We start from the raw sequence: 23792 nt of genomic DNA, 5'->3' as shown, positions 1-23792 counted from the left end.
TCCACAATAAACCTTATTGTTATCCTTCAGGTTTCAGCTCAGACACTGTCCTCAGAGAGGCTCTCCCAAAGGCCCCCTTCTCGATCAGTGGTCTCCAATTATTCCCTGAATCATAATACAGCTTATTCCCTTTATAGTATATTCTAGAATGTTAACATATTCTTAAATTTTTGTTTTTTAATGCATTATAAATTTTGAAATTAACTGGATTAGTATAATAAGTAACCATCCTTTGCTTGGCAAATCTACCCTTTCTAATGAAACCAGAATTAATAAACAGGTATGCATAATCTTTTTGGTAAAAACACATAAAAACACACACACCTTTTTTTTTTTTAATGGACTCATTCTCTACATATTACTCTAGAATAATTTTTCACCTAAGAATATATTTTAGACATTTCTAAAGTCTAGAGACCAACACTTAACTGTTTTAAGAAACAGTTAAGCAAGTATATACATAACTCAGGTAGAGAGAGTTAAGTAAATGAGATTTTTGGTTATGTTTTTAATCTGCAAGGTTTGTCGCTGTTTGTTTGCTTTGCTACTTCTCTGTTTCCTTTCTTCACCTTCATCAATTCACCCTCCCCCATGAGGATTCTTTTTAAAAGTTCAGTGCCTGCCATTTTTTATAGTGTGTGTTGTGTGTTGTTCTGGTCGCTGTAGTGTTGTGTTCTGGTTGCTTTTCTGCATCTTGCTTTTCTCACTCAACGACTTGTTGTCATAATTACCCCAAGACAAATGGCATAGGTCTTACTCATGGTTTCTAATTGCTTCTCAATAGCCCATAGTGTGACTGTATCATATTTTTTTCTCAGTTGAAGGCCATTCATTCTTTCTGATTTTTGCCTCATAAAAAAAAAAAAGAAAAAGACAGTGAATATTCTCATATGTATATTTTTATACCGTGGTGTTTTTACTTCTGAAGAATGTGGTTGCTTCTAGGTTGTGGTTATGTACATTTTTAAAGGCATTGTTAAAAATTGTTCTCCAAAAAGATGGGGATAATTTATCATTCCAGTAGCAAAGAATGTATCATTTCCTTTATACTGACCAGCAATAGATTTACTGAAATTTAAAAATTTTGTCAGTTGGTGATGGTAAAATGATACATATTACATTGTTATTTTAAGTACAGGAAATTTGAGTTTACTCATTTGTGAATTCCCTATTCATATCTTTGATGTAATTTTCTATTGAGTAGCTTGTCCTTTTCTTTACAATTTGTAAGGATTCCTCCTATATTATAGACATTAAACACTCATCATCATTGTGTTGCAACCTTGTTTTTTTCCCCGTAATTCTTATTATCTGTCTGCTGACTTTGTTAGTATAGTGAACGTTTGTCATGTCTGTGTCTGTTCTAAGATCTACTGAACACTCTTTCTGTATGTGAATAACTTTCTACTCATGAGTTCCGTCTCCTCAACTAGAAAGCAGAAACTCACTTTCACAGGTTCCCTTGCAACTAGGGTACAAGAACATGCTCCTATCAAATTCACCTGCACATAACTCCAAGGTGGAAATGATGAAAGCAAGACAGTGAACCGTGGCTTCAGTGTCCTACAGAGGCAGCAGAAGTATCTTCTCAAAAGTAGTTCCTTGGTAGAGTTTGGGCACTTTTCCTACAAAATTGATTTTCTGAACATGTTGTTTCCAACCAAGAACCCTAACTGATACTGATATCAGTGTGTATACAAAAGTTATAATTTTAATGTCAAGTGTATCTTAATTTATTTTTTCTGGGCTTCTGTAATGTTATACAATTTCCCCTTAATCCCTATATAAGTAGCCTTTATGATTTTCTTCTATTTTTTAAATTTTAAATCAATAGGGAACTACTAAATGTACATGTACACATATATTTATATTCATTTTTTGTTTGTGAATATTTATAAACAATTGTTGTTTAGTGGCTAAGTCATGTTCGACTCTTTGTGACCCTACCAGGCTCCACTGTCCATGGAATTCTCTAGGCAAGAATACTGGAGTGGCTTGCCATTTCCTTCTCCAGGGGATCTTCCCCACCCAGAGATTGAACCCATGTCTCCTGCTGAGTTACCAGGGAAGCCCAATTTATAAATAATATACTGTGTGGATGACAACGAACTGGAAATTCTTAAAGATATGGGAATACCAGGCCATCTGACCTGCCTCTTGAGAAACCTATATGCAGGTCAGGAAGCAACAGTTAGAACTGGACATGGAACAACAGACTGGTTCCAAATAGGAAAAGGAGTACATCAAGGCTGTATATTGTCACCCTGCTTATTTTATTTATATGCAGAGTACATCATGAGAAATGCTGGACTGGATGAAGCACAAGTTGGAATCAAGATTGCTGGGAGAAATATTAATAACATCAGATATGCAGATGACAACATCCTTATGGCAGAAAGTGAAGAGGAACTAAAGAGCCTCTTGATGAAAGTGAAAGAGGAGAGTGAAAAAGTTGGCTTAAAACTCAACATTCAGAAAACTAAGATTATGGCATCTGGTCCCATCACTTCATGGCAAATAGATGGGGAAACAGTGAGAGACTATTTTTGGGGGGCTCCAAAATCACTGCAGATGGTGACTGCAGCCATGAAATTAAAAGACCCTTGCTCCTCAGAAGAAATGTTATAACCAACCTAGACAGCATATTAAGAAGCAGAGACATTATTTTGCCAACAAAGGTCTATCTAGTCAAGGCTATGGTTTTTCTAGTAGTCATGTATGGATGTGACAGACTATAAAGAAAGCTGAGCTGAAGAATTGATGCTTTTGAACTGTGGTGTTGGAGAAGACTCTTGAGAGTCCCTTGGACTGCAAGGAGATCAAACCAGTCTATCCTAGAGGAAATCAGTCCTGAATATTCATTAGAAGGACTGATGCTGAAGCTGAAACTCCAATACTCTGGCCACCTGATTCGAAGAGCTGACTCATTTGAAAAGACCCTGATGCTGGGAAAGATTGAAGGCAGGAGAAGAAGGGGATGACAGAGGATAAGACAGTTGGATGGCATCACCGACTCAATGGACATGAGTCTGAGTGAACTCCAGGAGTTGGTCACGGACAGGGAGGCCTGGCGTACTGCAGTCCATGGGATCACAAATAGTCAGACACGACTGAGCAACTGAACTGAAGTATTATATGGAAAAAGAGAGAAATCTCTGCTATCCACAAAATATTTTACAAACATAGAAACCTTCTATAATCTACACTACTCAATAAACACTGCTGCTGCTGCTGCTAAGTTGCTTCAGTCGTGTCCGACTCTGTGCGACCCCACAGACGGCAGCCCACCGGGCTCCCCCGTCCCTGGGATTCTTCAGGCAAGAACACTGGAGTGGGTTGTCATTTCCTTCTCCAATGCATGAAAGTAAAAAAATAAAGTGAAGTCGCTCAGTCATGTCGGACTCCTAGCGACCCCATGGACTGCAGCCCACCAGGCCCCTCCGTCCATGGGATTTTCCAGGCAAGAGTACTGGAGTGGGTTGCCATTGCCTTCTCCGCAATAAACAAACACTAGCCCCACTTTAAAAAATATGACTGAAGCTGCTGAGAAACATCATTTTTAATTTAATTTAGATTAATTTCTATTTAAATGTAAATAACATCTGTGCCTGGTGGCTACAGCATTGAACAACACATAATAGGGACCACTGGCATTTTTACTATATTAATTCTTCCACATGAGTGGACCCAACTTAGTTCCCTCTGGTTAAACAGCTAATTGTCATCTCTATTTAATAAATAAGTCTTTCTTTTCCCAAAGAGTAGCTAATGTGACCATATATGAAAGTTTCATATACACACATTTATTTTCTAGATTCTCTTTTTTTATGGATCCATATGGCTAATACCATATTGATATTATTATAGCGACTTTATAGTCTGATGTATAAAGCATATTTCACAGCTTCTGACTCTATATCTAACTTTCCTTGGCTGTTTCAGACTTATATTCTTCCAAGTGAAGTTTTATATCATTGTATCCAGTTCTAAAAACAACCTTGATGAAGTTCTATTTATTAGTGCCTCAAATTTATTGAATAATTGGCATTTTTACTATATTCTTCCCATCCAAAATCACAGTATATTTTTCCATAGTTTAAATATTGTTTTATGTCTTTTAGTATGTGAATAAGATTCATAGATTTTTAAAAATATATGTCCTTTGTTTTCTTTTTTTAAAGTTATCTATGAAAATATTATACTCTTTATTATAAATGAATATCTTTCCACTTTCATTGCCATTGCTTACAGATAATATAAACAAAACCTTTTGGTCTTAACATATTTATTTTGTTTTTATCTTAAATTCTCTTATCCATTATTTTTCATTGGTTCTGATTTTAACTAGAATCTGAATTTCTAGATTAATATTGTCATTAGAAAAAATCTATTTTCTAATATTTATACTAATATTTTTTACTTAGCATTCCAAAGCAATAGCAGCAGTAGAAATTTACATCTAATTTTTCATATTAACTTCAATGAGAATTTTCTAACTTAATGATTAATTTTAGGTTTATTATTTTGTCATAATTTATTCCTATTAATTCATATAATTCTTTCATAATGTACTGGTATTACCATATAACTTTTAAATAGATTGAGGTAAGTCATTATACTGATGGACTTTGGGATATTACAACTATCTCTTATTTTACAAAGATCTCTGTATCTGTATTTATATAGGAGTTCAGGCTACATTTTTGTTTTTATATGCTAACTTCATAAGGTTTCATATTAAGAATTTTTTCCAGTGGATTGTAGTAACTTAAATAACATAGGAATTATCTGTTTTTTATGAAGATTTGATGTAATCCAGCTGTGAAAATCTGTGGTCTTAGTGGCTTTTATTAATGGCAGATTTTTAACCTTCTCAATAACTTTTTTGATTATTTTCAAAAAATTTTTACGATGATTTTAGGAATTTAAATTTTTAGAAAAGCATCTATGTCACCTATGTCTAAGGTTTTCAGATCTGTTGCAAAAGACTGTCTTCACACATACTGTTTTATTGTTTTATGACTATTTTAATCACACCTCTAATTATGTCTCATATGTCACTCCCATTCTTGCATATTTTGTTCCTTTCTATTCCCTTAATCAGGCTTCTTTTTCTTGCTTCTCAAATCTCACTTGACTTTCAGTATAGTTCAATAATTGTAGAAAAGGGATCTCTTAACTCCAAATAGTTATAATGGTATGCTATTACAAAACATTTGTCACTATAAATAACAAATTCTCTGGTTACCTTCAGTCTTCACATATAGCTCCATCAGAAAGTCTATTTCCATTCAGTAATAAAAGCTGAGTACCCCTGTTATGCGGGGGCCTATTACATGGAAGAGATGAGGCACAAACTGTATTTAGTAAATGGGTGAGGCAACTATTTGTTGGCAGCCATCAGAAGAGGAAGGGAGCAAAGAGAACGAGACAGTTTTTGTGTGACTAGGAGCTGGTATGGTAATCCCTGTATGCTGCAGACACAGAGCTAACTCTCAGACTATTTCTTAGGTTCTTCAGAAATCTCCATCTCTATGGAAGAGGAGGGTTGATTACCAATTTGGCTGGTTAATACTCCTTCTATAGTCACTGAGAATGCTTCAGGGTCTGGGCCTCTTCAGTAAATCTCCCTTGAGATCACATTTCCCCTTCAGAGAGCCCTGAACCTACAGATGATCTCATGTAGGCTCTTTCTCAGGCATGGCCCATGTATGGTATGGGTTGAATCATTCAGGTGTCTTTACTCTGAGAACTTCTAAGCACAAGAATCCCTGCCTCCCCTCTCCTTAGGTTTCCCTAGTGGCTCAGTGGTAAAGACTCCACCTTCCAGTGCAGAAGACGCAGGTTTGATCCCTGGGTGGGGAAAAGCCCCTGGAGAAGGAAATAGCAACCCATTCCAGTATTCATGCCTGGAGAATCCCATGGAGAAAAGAGCCTGGCGGGCTACAGTCCATGGGGTCACAAAGAATCAGACACAACTTAGCAACTAAACAACAACCCCTCTCCTTGGCTTGTCTGTCAGCTGCCAGCTAGTTACTCATTTGTGACCTTTATATTTAACAAACTGAAGTCAGAGCCTAGGCTCTTGTGTCTCCCCCAATCTGCCACAGAGTTACATAAGATTCTCAATGTTCTCTTTAGATCTGAAATGAAGAACAAAGTAATCCCCACCCTTCTGCCTTTATACTCAGAATTTCACAGAACTGCTATTTCTGAATAATCACTTTACTAAATTATAACCATGGTCCAATCTCAGAAAAATCAACCTAACTTAAGCAATTTTAAACAGCAAAAGACGAATTGGTACTTACCAAATTGTTGCAGGGCAGGAGAGCTCTAAGTGGGCCTGAAGCACTGACTCCCAGAGCACCATTGCAGAAAGGACGGTCAGGCCTTGGTCACTTTTGCCACCATCAGAATACTTCAGTTGATGCTATGCGCCAGTCTCTATTGCAGTTCCTAAGGATACAATGGTAAACAACATCGGACAATAAATTCCTGAAACAATGAAGTTTTACTTTTAGGGATAAAGTGGAAGGGGAGACAGGGAGCAAGCAAGGTACATGTGTAAAATATACATTTATGTTACATGCTGATGATTGCCATGCAGACAGATACCAGAGGCAGCATGCGATTTTAAGCAGGTTTTTACGATTGGAACATTGTTGGTTTTCTTAAAAGACTGACACTTACAAATATATCTGAACACTTTTTGAATAATCCTTGATATTTTCTGCTCTTGGGATAATGCCCCAAGTCTCTCAGCCTGTAAATGGGGAGTGAGTATTCAAATTCAGGCCTGGGTGTCTCCAAAGCACATGCTCTTTCCACAACCCATTATTTTTTAATAGTAAAATATAAATGATTTCTAGATTTGCCACATCTCCATTCTTTTATTAATATACATGTAATTAAGAATTGACATATATACACTACCATGTGTAAAATAGATAGCTCATGGGAAGCTGCTTGTATTCACAGCTTGGTGTTCTGGGATGACCTAGAGGGAAGGGATGGGGGTAAGGTGGGATGGAGGTTGGGGTGGGAGGCAGGCTCAAGAGGGAGGGTGTGTGGATATACATAGAACTGATTTGCTTCACTGTACAGCAGAAACATAACATAACATTGTAAAGCAATTACACTTAATAAAAAAATTTATATTATTTAGAGAAGTCATTGAATCTAAATAGATTAAGGCAAATGTCTTTGTGTCTTTTCTAGCCATAAGGCCATTCCTGGAAAGTTCTGAACAGCTTCCTCAATGCATAATTATTGCTCAATCTGAAAACATGGTGTCTTGAGTTCTGCCTTGGAAGATGCTAAGCAAGATGGCTGCAGACGGCTGGTGAGGTGTGTCTGGTGTTATCTGTACATTCTCCCAGAACAGCTCTAGTTCTGCCAATTTATATATTGAAATGCTCAGGAGTAATCACCATTCTTAACAGACTGGATCTTGTCCAGGCCCAGATTCTTGGACTTCTCTGAATCTCACATGATGGCCCCAGAATCAAATTCTATTAACTGCTAAGGACCACCCAGGAGTAACCTTTAAACTGGATGTAGACATATCAAATTTCCCAGAGCTCTGTCAAGCTAAAGTGGGTCACCCAGACCACACAGGCAGGACAGGAGATCTAGTGGAGTTTTGGTTTGGACTCAACTTCCAAAAGAATGTGTGATGTCTTCTCCAGTCTTGAGAAAACAAGCCAGAGCCTGTGCACTCATGGAAACAGCTTGGATGCGGTATATCCTCCCACCACTTGGCTTCAGTAACATGCGTGAGTATCAGCTGTCCTCATCTGAGCATCACAGCTATGAATCCTCAGCTGTGAATTTTCCTAAAAATGTTGTAAAAGCCATCTCTCCAATCTCGCCTACCCAGTAGATTAAAGAAACCTTTAACTTTGTTTCTTCTCAGTTGTCTTTGTCGGATTCTTGGTAAATTCTGATTATTTTAATCAGTGTTTGTATATAAAATTAACTAGGTAATTATATATATAGTGCATTATAATTTTTAGGTGATATTTGTTATATATATGCAAGATTGACACTGCTTATCATTCAGTTTGTTTCTGTCCTTGAGTTTTGGGAACAACACAATCAGAAATATCTACAACATAAAGATTATATCTTTATGTGAATTGACAGCAGTAAATTGGGATTTGATACTTTTTTTTAAAGCCTGATCATGCTAGTACAGTAGTTTTAATTTACACCTGGTTGGGTGTCTTGTACATGAGCAAAAGTGGAAAGTGATGAATGAGCACACTGAACCATTCTCAAGCTGAGAATTTTTGACCTTGTGAGTATATATTACTACTGCCATGTTCTAAGCCTTTCTACTAACTCCCTTGAGCAACCCCAAATTGATACTGTTATTTAAAAGAAATTTTTCTTGTGTAAAGAGATACTAGTATAGTTACACTGCAAGTCACCATATAATCTGATCTAAGCAGAGACATGCCTCTGAAAAACCCGGGATGCTGCTTTCCCTCCGACCATCCATCAACCCCATGACCGAGAAGGTAAGGCAATTCTATTTATGAGACTCCACTTTCCCCCAAAACCAAGAACAAGAGGGTTCACCAGCTTATAAAATATTTAAAATTTCATCTAAGATAGATAAACTGATGTGCGAATGATAGTTCTATGGAGAAGAGAGAAAAGTCTGCTAATTTGTCTGTTTCTTGAACAAGAGGAGGGGCTAACCCAAGAGTCGTTCATCAGCCACCATGTGGAATCACTTATGCCAGACGGGGCCATCAATTACATTGGAAAGCACTCGCACTGTACTTTCTAGATTGTAGGGAAAAAATGCTTATATAAAGTGAAAAAGAGGGAGCAGTAAGACTGTACCTGGTTGATCCAATCCCCCGAGTTCCTCCAATTCTATTACCGTAGATTGTCTTTCATCACCTCCTGGATTTTAACCTACAAGTGCACTGCAATACTAGCATCCAGTTACACATCCATTGGTGAGCAGACACATGAAGAAAACTCTCGAATTTAGTCATTTATGTGTCAGCGAGCAGGGAGCCCCACTTCCCTCATTGCCAGAAAACTTCCTTCTACACCACTGGAGTCATGGCCAGACATTTACAAGCCATTCCCTTTGGCCGAAAATTTGGTTTTAAACCCTTAATGATGCATCTGCAACTACTGTTTTATTGAACTAATTTCAAATGCAGTCATGTTTCCAGTAGTCTATGACAGTTTTAAAAGTTTGAAGAGACCAGGAGTTGGAGACAACAGTAGAGCAGATGTGTTTCATTGGGATTTGTTAACATTTTACTAAACTATGTTATAGAGACATTTCAGAAGGCAAGCATCAGCTCAAGCAACAACTCCTCCGTAAACACATATAATTCCATGTCAACTGATAAAATGAGAATACACACGCCACCAAACTCCCAGCCCAATATGCAAATATATGTGTGTGTGTATGTGTGTATATATATATATGTGTATATATATATATAAAATTGCAGAATCTGCCTGCAATGAAGCAGACCTGGGTTCTATCCCTGGGTTGGGAAGATCCCCTGGAAAAGGGAATGGCAACCCACTCCAGTATTCTTGCCTGGAGAATCCCATGGGCAGGTAGGTCAGGTAGGGTCACAGAGTTGGACACAACTGAGTGACTAACACTTTCACTTTTTTATTCATTTCATATATATATATATGTGTGTGTGTGTGTGTTTTACTCATTACTCACATACACATACACACAAATACACACACACACACACACACACACATACATACCGAGTAAAACATAGTCCCGTAAGTGCCACAATAGGTTCAGGTTATTAATTTTAAAGAAAATATACTTACTCATTTTAAAAAATGAAGTAACCATTGGGCATCTGTTATACAGCAGACAGCCTTAGGTTTTTGGGATTCATCAGTGACTAAGATATGTGAATTCAAGGAGCTTCTGTTTTAGGAGAAGGAGGTGGAGGCAGACTGAAGTAAAAACAATAAGTAAACTACAAATCTTCCTAGAAGGCGATAAGCATGATGATAAGATAAATAGGTGGAACAGGACTAGAGAGCTCTGAAGTACAGGGACCGGGGAGGGCTGTCAGGTCACAGAATGTGAGCAGTCAGTGGACTGCCTGACAAGGTGATATCTGGACAAACAACTGAAAGATGTGAGGGGATTAGCAAGTATTTTTTAAACAACAAATTATGAAATATGAAAGCCTAAAAAATAAATTTGATAAATTATACAACAATCTGATAAACAGAGCTGAAAACTAAAGTTGTCAGAGAGCAAGAATGATGGTAAAAATACACTTTCCTCAGTTACTTCTCACTCTGCCTCCTCTTCTCTTGTGGCTCAGCTGGTAAAGAATCTGCCTGCAATGTAGGAGACCTGGGTTCTGTCCCTGGGTTGAGAAGATCCCCTGGAGAAGGGAAAGGCTACCCACTCCAGTATTCTGGCCTGGACAGTTCACTGGACTGTATAGTCCATAGGGTCGCAAACAGTCAGACATGACTGAGCGACTTTCACTTCATTTTCATGCCTCTTCTTACTGCTGCTTTTCCATAAGTCACATCTTCCTCATTTCCTGCTTTGCTCTTTTCTTTCCCTGACAAATTCATGTGCTTCCTTGCTCTTTATACAGGTATTTTTAAAATTTATGAATAATTAGTGGTGCTTCCAAGAATACATTATTATTTTCCCAGGAAACCAACATGACCACTTACCTTATTCTTGCTAGAAATATCTTTTTTCTTTATTCAGGTTGTGATCATCAGAATCATACATTAATAGTAAACTCTATGGCTCATTTAATGATTTTAATTTTGTTCCTCAAAACCTTGTCCTAAAAGTGAAAAGTCATAAATTGAAAGCAAAGTTCCTTAATTTTAAAGAAATTACAAGGTATATCATCCCAATCCAAAATACTCAAAAAAAATTTTATAGACTGGAATATATATATATATATATATCTCTCTCAAGTGAACAATGAAAACAAGTTTATATAAACAGTGTGAATAAACACAAACCGCAGTGTGAAAGTAAAACAAAGTCTGAACACAAATTGTCATGAAGTTTACTTTACTCACTAAGGCAGGCGGAGCTTCAAGGATGGCAGTTGGTGCTTATCTTCAGACAGGAATTTGACATCACAGTTGGATATACTGGACATATTAGTTTCCTAGGGCTGCCATAAGAAACTAGCACAAGCTGGGTGGTTTGAAACAACAGACATTAATTCTCTCATAGTTCTGTAAGCCAAAGGTCTAAAATTAAGTCCAAAAGTCTTGGCAAGCTTTCTGGAGTCTCCAGGGGAGAATCTGTCCCAGGCCACTCTCTGAGCTTCTGGAGATTCCCTGTAATCCTTGGCATTCCTTGGCTTGTAGATGCATCATTTTATTCTCTGTCTCTGTCTTCCCATGGTCTTCTCCCTCTGTGTCCAAATTCCCCTCTTCTTAGGAAGACATCTATCATTTGATGAGCATCCACCCTCCATTATGATCTTATCATGAGTTGATTACATCTACAAAGACCTACTTCAAAATAAACTCCTATTCACAGGCACCAGAGTTCAAACCTTGACCTTGTCTTTTTGGTGGCACAATTAAATCCTGGAAAAGGATTTCTTTTTCTTAAGACTGTGACAAAAATAAAGGCTAAACCTAAAAACAGTGGAACATGTGGAGACACATGGGAACATGTACAGAAGAGACTAAAGATTCAAAGGATGCTACATCTTCTCACCTGGCATACTAACACAGAACAACAATGTTTTGTTTCATCCAAACATGATGCTCAATTTGAATTTGTTGCAAAAGATATTAGAAATGATTGTGTTAACTAAGTGGCAACTCTGTCTCTGGAAATGTACTATTTAGTATATAGTTTTCAGTATATTTGGAAATGAAAAAAATTTCAAAAAAGTGTTATTTTGAGAAAAGTGAGCTGTTATAGTCAACACTGGTTAATCGTACAGTTATAACATGAAGTAAATCTGTATCTTCAGAGTCAGGAGCAACCCACCTGTAATCTAGACTTACAGTATATTTTCATAATAATGTACTAAAAGCCGTATTTCCAATGTATGCTACTTAGTTGGCACTTAAAATGCTTAAATATCCCTATAGTATATCATTTCTTCATAAAATGGAGGGGAAAAAAAGGTTGTTTCAATGTGGAGGCTGCAGTTTCATTTTTCTGATTAAGCAATTTGCACACCAACTGTTACATATTGAATTATGTTCCCTCAAAAGTATATGTTGAGGTTCTAACTCCCAGTATGGTCTCATTTGGGAAGGGTCTTTGAAGATGTAATTAAGTTAAGATGAAGTCATTAGGGCCCTAATCCAATATGAATGGTGTTCTCATAAAATAAGAAATTTGCATGGAGTCAAACAGTATGTGAAGATAAAAGCAGGACACCATGTACAGATGAAGGCTGAGACCAGGGTGAGGCATCTATAAAGAACGAACATTAAAACTCCTAGAAATCCACCAGAATCTAGGAGAGAGATGTGGAAGAGACTGTCTCTTACAGTCTCGATTGCTCATAGGGAAGACAGTAAGATGTAAGCATATCTCATAAGGAAGATGTAATAAACAGTTGGATGAGACCTCTGGAAAAGTTTATTAAGCTGACAAAAACCCCTCCTTTTCTTCTTTTTCAAAAACTGCTGGTATGGTCCTGAGGTCTAGCAGCCATGTGGGGACTGAGTAGAAGGCTAAGAAATTTATCCCAGAATCCCTGACACTCATGTGCTACTGAACTCAGTGACTGCCTAGCTCTATACTTTGATTTACAAATGTATAACCACATATATTTAAATCACACAGGTCTGTCACTAGAAGCCAAATGCAATTCTTCACCAATATAAAAATCTATCCGAGGATCTATCCATCCTTGGTTTCCCAGCTTCCAGTTAGCTTACTCTGAACTTGTCACACTTTACAATGCAGAGTAATGCACTAACATTCCTCATTTTTGTCATGAAATAAACACTTGACCATGAGAATATTATTGCACATTTCAAGGAACATAATTCTAATGAAACCACAATATTTTTTCTTTTGAGCATTGTTCTTATTTTATCAGGAAAAAACTTGAGAGATAAAGAAAATTCCCCCTCAAAAACTCTTTACGTTACTATGTTTTTTTATTTATCATGTTAGTAATCATTTTTCAGTGCCACAAAATGAGTAAGACCTAACTTTTTGGTGTGAGCTTAAGAGAGTTTTAAATTTTGTGGGCTGCCAAAAATATATGAAGATGGCAATGGTTATTCACTGAGACCTCTTCAAATAGCTTTAATAGCAGAGGAGTGGGAAAAGTGGAAATCAAGAAAGGAAGAACTTGAGGGATTCTTAAAAGTATATTAGTGTTTTTTGCAACCCAAGTAATGTCTAAAGCATAATTCTAAGAGGGATACTGGTAGGTGTGATATGGAAAACACTTAAAAAATATACCACAGAACCACTTACCTGAGGACCTACCTGGTACGTCTGTTTTATTGATGTCGTGTAAGAGATAAATGGAAGCCATTTTTTGCTTTAAATGATCCTTCTTTCCTTTCTTCAAAGAAAAAATAAAGAAAAAAGAGAAAGAGACTATCATCTGAATTCCTTATAAACTGAAGCTACAGCATTGCCTAAAGTTAAGCTTATGTAATCTTCAATGTCATACAGTTAAAAGTATGTGGTCAAATGCTTAAAAAAAAAGAAAAGAAAATGAGGTTTTAAGAGATTTCCCCATGCTTTCCTAGTTAAAATGCTTACTAAAAACCTATGCCTAGTTGCCATCAATTTCCCCCTCAAAATTGTATTATTTCACTTAAGAAGTCTTAGCTCTATTCCATTACTTGGCATTGTTGCTTTGAGGGTCTCATCTTCCATGTGAAGAAACAAGTCCATAATGACCAAGCACCTGAGATGCTTTGGATGGTTTGTTTTTTCTTCTTGGCTACAGCATCTAGGCTCCACAAGACTGTCTTAGTCAAGGGCCCAAGTAAAAATATTTTTAATTGATTACCATTTGGGGGCAGGAGGAGAAGGGGATGACAGAGGATGAGATGGCTGGATGGCATCACCGATTTGATGGACGTGAGTCTGAGTGAACTCCGGGAGTTGGTGATGGACAGGGAGGCCTGGCGTGCTGCAATTCATGGGGTTGCAAAGAGTCGGACACAACTGAGTGACTGAACTGAACCATTACAGAAAAGTCAACCAATAAAGACTTTTAGGAAAAGTCTTCCCGGGCTTGTAAGTCACTCTTTGGCAATCTTAAGCAACAACAGGCTTCACTTAAGAAATAATACTGTAGTTCTTGGCCAGAGGAACAAAAATCACAGATGGATCCAGACCTCTCATCTTTGTTTCCTCCTAGTTGCAGATTTTCAGTTTAGGACTTCTGATTCTTACACTGTTATAGGTGCTGCTTCTTCCCTTTGAACCATCATTCTCTTACCTTCTTATTTTCATAGCCATTATCCTTCCAAATCCTGTTTCTGAATGACATCATTATTGAGTTCTTTTGACACTTAACCTTGATACTGAAGTGTAACATCTCAAACGTGTGTTGCATCTTGGAGTATAATGAGATGTCATGTTCATGACCTTATTTCTAAGGAAGTAGGTGAGGTAGGAAGGATCATAAATACAGAGTCTGACACTGAGGAGCAGAACAGCTATTTATAACTCAGTATCACATATATACTAAGTGACAGAGCTAAGACTAGCATCCAGTTCAACTTTCTCATCGAGTTCTTCCATTCACTCTGCTGCATTTCTACACTCACTTTTGAAATGGGTACTTTTGCTCCATCAACTAGGAAGGTGATTGAAGTGACTCGTGGGAGAGAGAATTCTCTCCCAGTCAGACATGTCTCCAAATTGAATTATTAACATTGGTGAAAGTTTAAGAAGCTACTAAGGCATAGAAAAATGTCATTTTGAAATAAGCAATTTACATTATGATACTCTCGACATTTACCAAAACTATAATATTCAATGCCACTCACTGCAAATCTAACACAAAGCCATTCTTGAAAGCTGAACAAATGACAAATGTTTCCAGAGGTATCCTTGGCCTGAATTATGTGGTTCCCATAGGGAATTTTATGAATCCAGGTACAGGATGTCATAACAGTGTCTGCTTGGATCAGACAGCCTTGCTCCTCGATTTACAGGACATTTGGCTTGTATTCTTTGTTCCTTAATCTCGTCAGTTATTTCTAAGGAGACCTACCATGCCTCCGTCTTAGAAAATGGTCTTCAGGGTAAGTGAAGGATGAATATTGGTGGCAAAAATCCAGTTTTTCTCCTCTGTTCTTCCAATTCCTACTTCATTTTAGCTCCTTTGCTCCATCTATAGCCGTGAGACTCAGCCGAGCACAACTACAAAAACAAAGTCGAGTGAGCACACCCAGAGCCTAAATCAATGAAACCAAACTTTGTAGGTGAGGGTGTAAGCACCTGGAAGCTTAGAAAACCATGTATACCTGTATTTTCTCCTGATTGTTTTTCTGTTTTCCTTAGCCATCTGCATGGAACAGATATTCTGAGTGTATTCACTACAGAAAAAAAATGTAAAAACTTATCTTATATTAAAAAGTAATTTGCTAAGTCAAGTATCCCTTCAGTAACTACCAACTGAGAGCTTGTTTTGAGAGACAGTAATTCTATGATAAGTGCTGGGGCTATAACATGAACCAGACAAGTTCAGTCTTGCCTTCATGAAGCTTATAGTCTGATGGAAATGTACAAAAATGAAAAAAAAAAAAGTAAGTATACAACAGTGAGAATATAAAATTCTATGAGAAACTGAGAACAAAGCATTCCCATGGGTATATCTGAGAGTGAATGCAATCTACTCTATATCTGGTTTAACTCAATTCAAACTTTCTCCTACTCATAAGAAATTACATAGAACTACAAATAAATAAGGGTGATATTTTGATAAGGATAACCCTGTGCTTGCTATACTACAGAGAAAAATGTAGATCATTCTTAAACTTGAATCTACTAATAAATTTTTATTAACTGCAACATAGTGTCTTATAATGCTATGTGATGTCATCTTTCTAAATATGAAGAAATTATTTTGAACATTAAAGTAAAATAAAATGACATGCTGTTTTATGCTAATAATTTTTTTTTTAACAGTAGGACTTCCACCTTTTTTGTGTCTTAAATTGGGTGCACTTATGGGTGTTATTCCATGAGAAAATAAAACCACCAAAAACCATGGTAGGAAATAGGTAGCTACAGCTAATGTTCATCTATACTTTCAATAAATTATAACTTATTATTATTTATTACTTTTAATAAAGAAATTATATTCTATAAGATAGTGCTTTAGTGTGATCATGCAAATATATCACATTTTCAATTTATTCACTTAAATTCATTGCTAAGAAGCTATGCATGATAGCTTGATGCTTAATAATAAAAAAATAATGAACTGGAGCACATTACAGATTACTTTCATAACTCAACCAAATTTACATACTGTTTCAATGAGAAATAACCAAGAAACCTTGGCAAGATTCTATACTGTTTTATAATGTCATCCAAGGAAAGAACTTGCTGTTGGTAGAACCCCTAAACTTCCACTGCAAAACTCTCATCTCTGAGTTAAAATACCTTCTAAAAATAATAAATAAATACCTTCTACAGGACTTCTCTGGTGATCCAGTGGTTAAGACCCTGTGCTTCCCCTGCAGGAGGGATGGGTTTGGTCCCTGATTGTAGATCTAAGATCCCGTATGCTACACGGTGTGACCAAAAAAAAAAAAAAAGAAAACCTTCTAATTTCTCCATCTGGTAAATGTCTCCTAAAAGGCTACCAATTCTGACAGTGCTATAGCTATAGCCAATCCTAGTTTAGAGCTGACAGTAGCAAAAAAAAAAAAAAGAATAAATAAAAAAAAGAAACCCGAAACAAAACAAAAAACCCACCACACACATATAATTTCTTTTTAATATTCACAGTTCCCAAAAGAGTAGTTGTCAACTGTCCAGGGAATGTGTCTATGTGGGCCAAACCCACAGAGAACTAGTCTTATCTAGTATGTATTTATTTTACTATTTGTTATATCATAAATATAATCCAGTTTCCCTTTCTTCATGAAATGTTAATGTATGTGTTCTAATCTGAAGCTGGAAATCTCTATCATACCAGTGCTCAGAAAAGAATAACAAAATTTCATATTATTTCCAGATATTTTGACTTAATACATTTTTAAAAATCTACAATTTATAAATTCAATGCAATCCCTATCAAGCTACCAACGGTATTCTTCACAGAACTAGAACAAATAATTTCACAATTTGTATGGAAATACAAAAAACCTCGAATAGCCAAAGCGATCTTGAGAAAGAAGAATGGAACTGGAGGAATCAACCTACCTGACTTCAGGCTCTACTACAAAGCCACAGTCATCAAGACAGTATGGTACTGGCACAAAGACAGAAATATAGATCAATGGAACAAAATAGAAAGCCCAGAGATAAATCCACGCACATATGGACACCTTATCTTTGACAAAGGAGGCAAGAATATACAATGGATTAAAGACAATCTCTTTAACAAGTGGTGCTGGGAAAACTGGTCAACCACGTGTAAAAGAATGAAACTAGAACACTTTCTAACACCTTACACAAAAATAAACTCAAAATGGATTAAAGATCTAAACGTAAGACCAGAAACTATAAAACTCCTAGAGGAGAACATAGGCAAAACACTCTCCGACATACATCACAGCAGGATCCTCTATGACCCACCTCCCAGAATATTGGAAATAAAAGCAAAAATAAACAAATGGGACCTAATTAACCTTAAAAGCTTCTGCACAACAAAGGAAACTATTAGCAAGGTGAAAAGGCAGCCTTCAGAATGGGAGAAAATAATAGCAAATGAAGCAACTGACAAACAACTAATCTCAAAAATATACAAGCAACTCCTACAGCTCAACTCCAGAAAAATAAATGACCCAATCAAAAAATGGGCCAAAGAACTAAATAGACATTTCTCCAAAGAAGACATACAGATGGCTGGCTAACACATGAAAAGATGCTCAACATCACTCATTATCAGAGAAATGCAAATCAAAACCACTATGAGGTACCATTTCACGCCAGTCAGAATGGCTGTGATCCGAAAGTCTACAAGCAATAAATGCTGGAGAGGGTGTGGAGAAAAGGGAACTCTCTTACACTGTTGGTGGGAATGCAAACTAGTACAGCCATTATGGAGAACAGTGTGGAGATTCCTTAAAAAATTGGAAATAGAACTGCCTTATGATCCAGCAATCCCACTGCTGGGCATACACACTGAGGAAACCAGAAGGGAAAGAGACACGTGTACCCCAATGTTCATCGCAGCACTGTTTATAATAGCCAGGACATGGAAGCAACCTAGATGCCCATCAGCAGATGAATGGATAAGAAAGCTGTGGTACATATACACAATGGAGTATTACTCAGCAATTAAAAAGAATACATTTGAATCAGTTCTAATGAGATGGATGAAACTGAAACCTATTATACAGAGTGAAGTAAGCCAGAAAGAAAAACACCAATACAGTATACTAACGCATATATATGGAATTTAGAAAGATGGTAACAATAACCCTGTGTACGAGACAGCAAAAGAGACACTGATGTATAGATCAGTCTTATGGACTCTGGGAGAGGGAGAGGGTGGGGAGATATGGAAGAATGGCATTGAAACACATATAATATCATGTATGAAACGAGTCGCCAGTCCAGGTTCGATGCACAATACTGGATGCTTGGGGCTGGTGCACTGGGACGACCCAGAGGGAGGGTATGGGGAGGGAGGAGGCAGGAGGGTTCAGGATGGGGAACACAGGTATACCTGTGGTGGATTCATTTCGATATTTGGCAAAACTATTACAATATTGTAAAGTTTAAAAATAAAATTTTAAAAAATCTATATTTATATAACTAGCTTCAAATAATAATTATGAACAACATTAAAAAATAGAAAAGTATCCATCAGTTCAGTTCAGTCACTCAGTCCTGTCTAACTCCTTGAGACCCCATGGACCGCAGCACTCCAGGCCTCCCTGTCCATCACCAACTCCTGGAGTTTACCCAAACTCATTTCCATCAACTCCGTGATGCCATCCAACCATTTCATCCTCTGTTGTCCCCTTCTCCTCCTGCCCTCAATCTTTCCCAGCATAAGGGTCTTTTCAAATGAGTCAGCTCTTCACATCAGGTGGCCAAAGTATTGGAATTTCAGCTTTAGCATCAGTCCTTCCAATGAACACTCAGGACTGATCTCCTTTAGGATAAATTGGTTGGACCCCCTTGCATTCCAAGGGACTCTCAAGAGTCTTCTCCAACACCACAGTTCAAAAGCATCAATTCTTCGGTGCTCAGCTTTATTTATAGTCCAATTCTCATATCCATATGTGACTACTGGAAAAACCACAGCCTTGACTAGACAGACCTTTGTTGGCAAAGTAATGTCTGCTTTTGAATATGCTATCTAGGTTGGTCATAACTTTCCTTCCAAGGAGTAAGTGTCTTTTAATTTCATGGCTGCAGTCACCATCTGGAGTGATTTTGGAGCCCCCCCAAAAATAAAGTCAGGCACTTTTTCCCCATCTATTTGCCATCAAGTGATGGGACCGGATGCCATGATCTTCGTTTTCTGAATGTTGAGCTTTAAGCCAACTTTTTCACTCTCCTCTTCAACTTTCATCAAGAGGCTCTTTAGTTCTTCACTTTCTGCCAAAAGGGTGGTGTCATCTGCATATCTGAGGTTATTGATATTTCTCCCAGCAATCTTGATTCCAGCTTGTGCTTCATCCAATTCTTTAAATACATTTCAAATGAAAATATTCTAATTCTTATATTGAGTAATATACTTTCTATGAATTATCTTCATTTGGTATGTGGTATATAACACATGCTTTAAAAAGATTTTTTAATTTGTTGAAAAAACAAATTATGTATATACTTGTATACATATATCTAATCACATTAGCATAATGTTAACTGTTATATTCTAAACATTCATATATCCAGTCCAATATAGAAACCAGCAAAAGAGACACTGATGTATAGAACAGTCTTTTGGACTCTGTGGGAGAGGGAGAGGGTGGGATGATTTGGGAGAATGGCATTGAAATACGTATAATATCATATATGGAACGAGTCGCCAGTCCAGGTTCGATGCACGATACTGGATGCTTGGGGCTGGTGCACTGGGACAACCCAGAGGGATGGTATGGGGAGGGAGGAGGGAGGAGGGTTCAGGAAGGGGAACACATGTATACCTGTGGCAGATTCATTTCGATATTTGGCAAAACCAATACAATATTGTAAAGTTTAAAAATAAAATAAAATTAAAAAAAAAAAAAAAAGAAACCCACTAATCTACTTAAAACCGCACTTTCAAAATAATGAAAAATATTCATTTTTAATAGTTACTGTCTTCCCTTTACAAAAAACAGTTTCTAACTAAAGTTTGACTTTTAATAATTTCTAGCTTAAGGCGTTTGAGCACACATATTTGCTTTCCTTTCTTGTAGAACCCCACCTAAAATCACAGTAAAACAATAACAACAAAAACAACAACAATAAAGAATACACTCATAACAGTGAAAGAAAGTAAAGGAGAATTTTAAAAGAACAACAAAAAGTGGGTGCGGAGAATTAATTTTGTGGCAGTTGGGCAGCCTAGATACCAAAACATAACTTGCCCTGAAAATAGCTAAAAATGCTGGATACAGTGTACACAGCATCAGTTAAATTTGTGGGTATGCTATTAAGAGATAAGGATTAGGTGAAGCAAAAACTTGGCTTTACCTTGAAGATATTTGTTAAACCCAGATAATCTTGAACTACCGTTTTCAAGATTTCACGTCATGAGAAACTTAAAATAGACCCCAGAGCCAAGCCAATATGGAACTCTTACAGATGATTTTCCTACATAAACTGGAGAGACATGGTGCCATGTTCTTGATTAATATATAAGTGAACACTGTCTTCTACAATCTCATACCTCCCCGTCCTCACCCCACCCCTCCAACTTCTAACACCACCACCTACACCTTTTCTGCTAATGATAAAAATAAAAACTGCCTGAATTGACACTTGGTGCTGGCAGAGGAAAAAAACAACTCTCTTTATAGCACTGAAACATATACATTACCATATGTGAAACAGATAGCTAGTGGGTGGTTGCTGTATAACACAGAGATCAACCCAGGGCTCTGTGACAACCTAGATGGGTGGAATAGGGTAGCAGGTGAGAAAGGTTCCAGACAGAGGCGGCATATGTAAACCTACGGCTGATTCATGTTGTTTTATGGCAGAAACCAATACCACATTGTAAAGCAATTATCCTCTAACTTAAAAAAATTAACTCTCTTAAGAATTCGTAAGTACAAATAGTTTCTCAATGAATTTTACAAATCAATGATATATCACTTAGAAAGCATAAAAATTTTAAGTCATGAATTTATTTTTAAGTGGTCCAACATTAGTAGTAAGTATAGGCAGTCAAAAACTTCATATCTTTTCTGAGGGATACCAATCATACTAAGGCCTTAAAAAATTTGAACTCATACTCAAAATCACCAAACACGTAGGAAATCAGGCACCATGAAGGAAAACCAGAAGAATCAACATGTAGCAGAATCAGACAAAAATGGGAACAAGGACAACTGCTAGAAAATGATGATGGACATGGTAGATATGAGTCAGACTCTATCAATCATCACTGTGGATGTGATGCACCAATCAAAAGATAGAGATTGTCAGAGTGGATCTATAAACACAGATCCTGTATATGCTCTCTACAAGAAAGCCACGTTTAATATAAAGACAAATATAAATTAATAGTAAATAGATGGAGAAAAGTATACCATAAAAACACTACTCAGAAGAAAGCAAAAGTAGGTATATTAATTTCAGACAGAGCAGAACTCAGCAACACCATCAATCAATGGATTATAATTAACATGCATATGTTACTTCATCCAACAAAAAAATACTCATCCTTCTCAAATTCACATGGAAACTTCACCAAGATAGATGATATTCGGGGCCATAAAACACACCTTTAAAATATATTTAAAAAGACAGGAATCATTAAATGCCTGCTCTTAGACACAATGGGATTAATCTAGAAATCAATAACACAAAGACATTTGGGAAAGATAACTGTATTTGAGGAAAGCCCAAAATATATGGAGATTACACAATATATTTCTAAATAACATATGGGTCAAAGAAGAAATCTCAAAAGAAATTTAAGAAGATTTCAAACAAAATGAAAATCCAGCTTATCAAAATGTGTGGGGATGCAGAAAATGTAGTGCTTGGAGGAAAAGTTATAGTATCAAATGAATATATTAGAAATAAGAAAGATTTAAAAATCAACCATCTAAGTTTCCAACTCAGCAGACTAGGAAAAAAGAGAAAATTAAAACCAACATAAGCAGAAAAAATAAATAAATAAAAGATTTCCGGAGGAGAAAGGGACGACAGAGGATAAGATGATCGGATGGCACTACTGACAATGGATATGAGTTTGAGCAAACTCCAGGAGACGGTGAAGGACAGGGAAACCTGGTGTGCTGCAGTCCATGGAGTCACGAGGAGTCAAACACGATGAGCAACTGAACAACCTCAGCAAAGAGCATAAATCAATAAAATTGACTTATGGAATAAGGAATCAATAGAGAATATCAATGAAACCAAAAGTTGTTTCTTTACAAAGAGTCACAAATGTATTTTCATTAAAACAAATTGTATTGGAATGTAGTTGATTTTGGAGCTTCCCTGGGGGCTCAGTGGTAAAGAATCCACCTGCAAACACAGGAGATGTGGGTTTGATTCCTCAGTCAGGAAGATCCCCTGCAGAAGGAAGTGGCAACCCACTCCTGTATTAAAGCCTGGTGGGCTACAGTCCATGGGGTCACAAAAGAGTTGGACGTGACTTAGAACTAAACAACAATAGTTACTTTAAAATGTTCTGTTAAGTGATTAATAAAATTGATAGGCTTCTATCCAGACTAAGAGTAAGAGAGATATATACTACTATTATCAGAAATGAAAGAGGAAGCACCAGTACAGATCCCGTGTACATTAAAAGGGTAATAAAGGAATACTATGGACAATACTACTCCCAACAGTTTGAAAACCAAGATGAAATGGACCAATTCCATGAAACACACAGTTTGCCAGAATTCACACAGACAGACCTGGATAATCTGAGTAGATTTATATCTATTTTAAAGAAATCGAGTCAATCGTTAACAGCTTTCAAAAGTAGAAAGCACCTGGCCCAGATGGGTTCACTGGTAAATATTTCCAAACAGTTAAAGAAGAAACTATACCAATTTTCTATTATCTCTTTCAGATGATAGAAGAAAAGAAAGTACTTCACTAACTCACTTTTGAAGCTACTATTACCATAATTTTGAAACAAGACAAAGACACCTTAAGAAAACTAACGATCAATATTTTTCATGAACATAAAATAAATACAAAAATCCTCAAGAAAATATTAGCAATTTGAATTCAACAATGTATTAAAAGAATTATACACCACAACCAATTAGGATTTATCCCAGATATGCAAGGCTAATTCCACTTTTGAAAATCAATATAATCTATCATATCAACAGATTGAAAAATAAAAATTACATGATTTTATCAATAGATACATAAAAAGGCATTTCACAAAATAACACCCATTTATGATAAAACTGTCAGTGAGTGAGGGGGTGAACATCCTTAATAAATAATCTACAAAAAGCCCACAGCT

At 36.7% G+C, this 23792-nt stretch overlaps 1 protein-coding gene and 1 long non-coding RNA gene across 5 annotated transcripts in view; one reads left to right on the top strand and one right to left on the bottom strand.

Moving 5' to 3' along the window:
• The window catches only part of LOC138987644 (uncharacterized), a 358883-nt gene extending 351530 nt beyond the window's left edge, over positions 1-7353 (top strand). Inside the window, exon 7 of one of the 2 annotated variants that reach the window (XR_011464034.1) lies at positions 7222-7353. This is a non-coding gene — a long non-coding RNA (uncharacterized lncRNA). Of the gene's footprint in view, positions 1-2287; positions 4038-7221 lie in introns of those variants that run through there. The other variant, XR_011464035.1, reaches the window with a different exon arrangement.
• CRPPA (CDP-L-ribitol pyrophosphorylase A) overlaps positions 1-23792 on the bottom strand; it is a 468932-nt gene that overhangs the window by 30519 nt on the left and 414621 nt on the right. For all 3 annotated transcript variants that reach the window (XM_070369767.1, XM_070369766.1, XM_070369769.1), the window contains 3 exons: positions 15228-15376; positions 6694-13556; positions 6312-6459 (listed from right to left, as the gene is read on the bottom strand). The gene's annotated coding sequence lies outside the window, so the exon portion shown is untranslated. The remainder of the gene's footprint in view (positions 1-6311; positions 6460-6693; positions 13557-15227; positions 15377-23792) is intronic.

The sequence above is a fragment of the Bos mutus genome, chromosome 4, assembly GCF_027580195.1.
Source record: "Bos mutus isolate GX-2022 chromosome 4, NWIPB_WYAK_1.1, whole genome shotgun sequence".
Classification (NCBI taxonomy): domain Eukaryota; kingdom Metazoa; phylum Chordata; class Mammalia; order Artiodactyla; family Bovidae; genus Bos; species Bos mutus.
The sequence above is the reverse complement of the archived record's forward strand: the minus strand, read 5'-3'. Positions and strand labels throughout refer to the sequence as shown.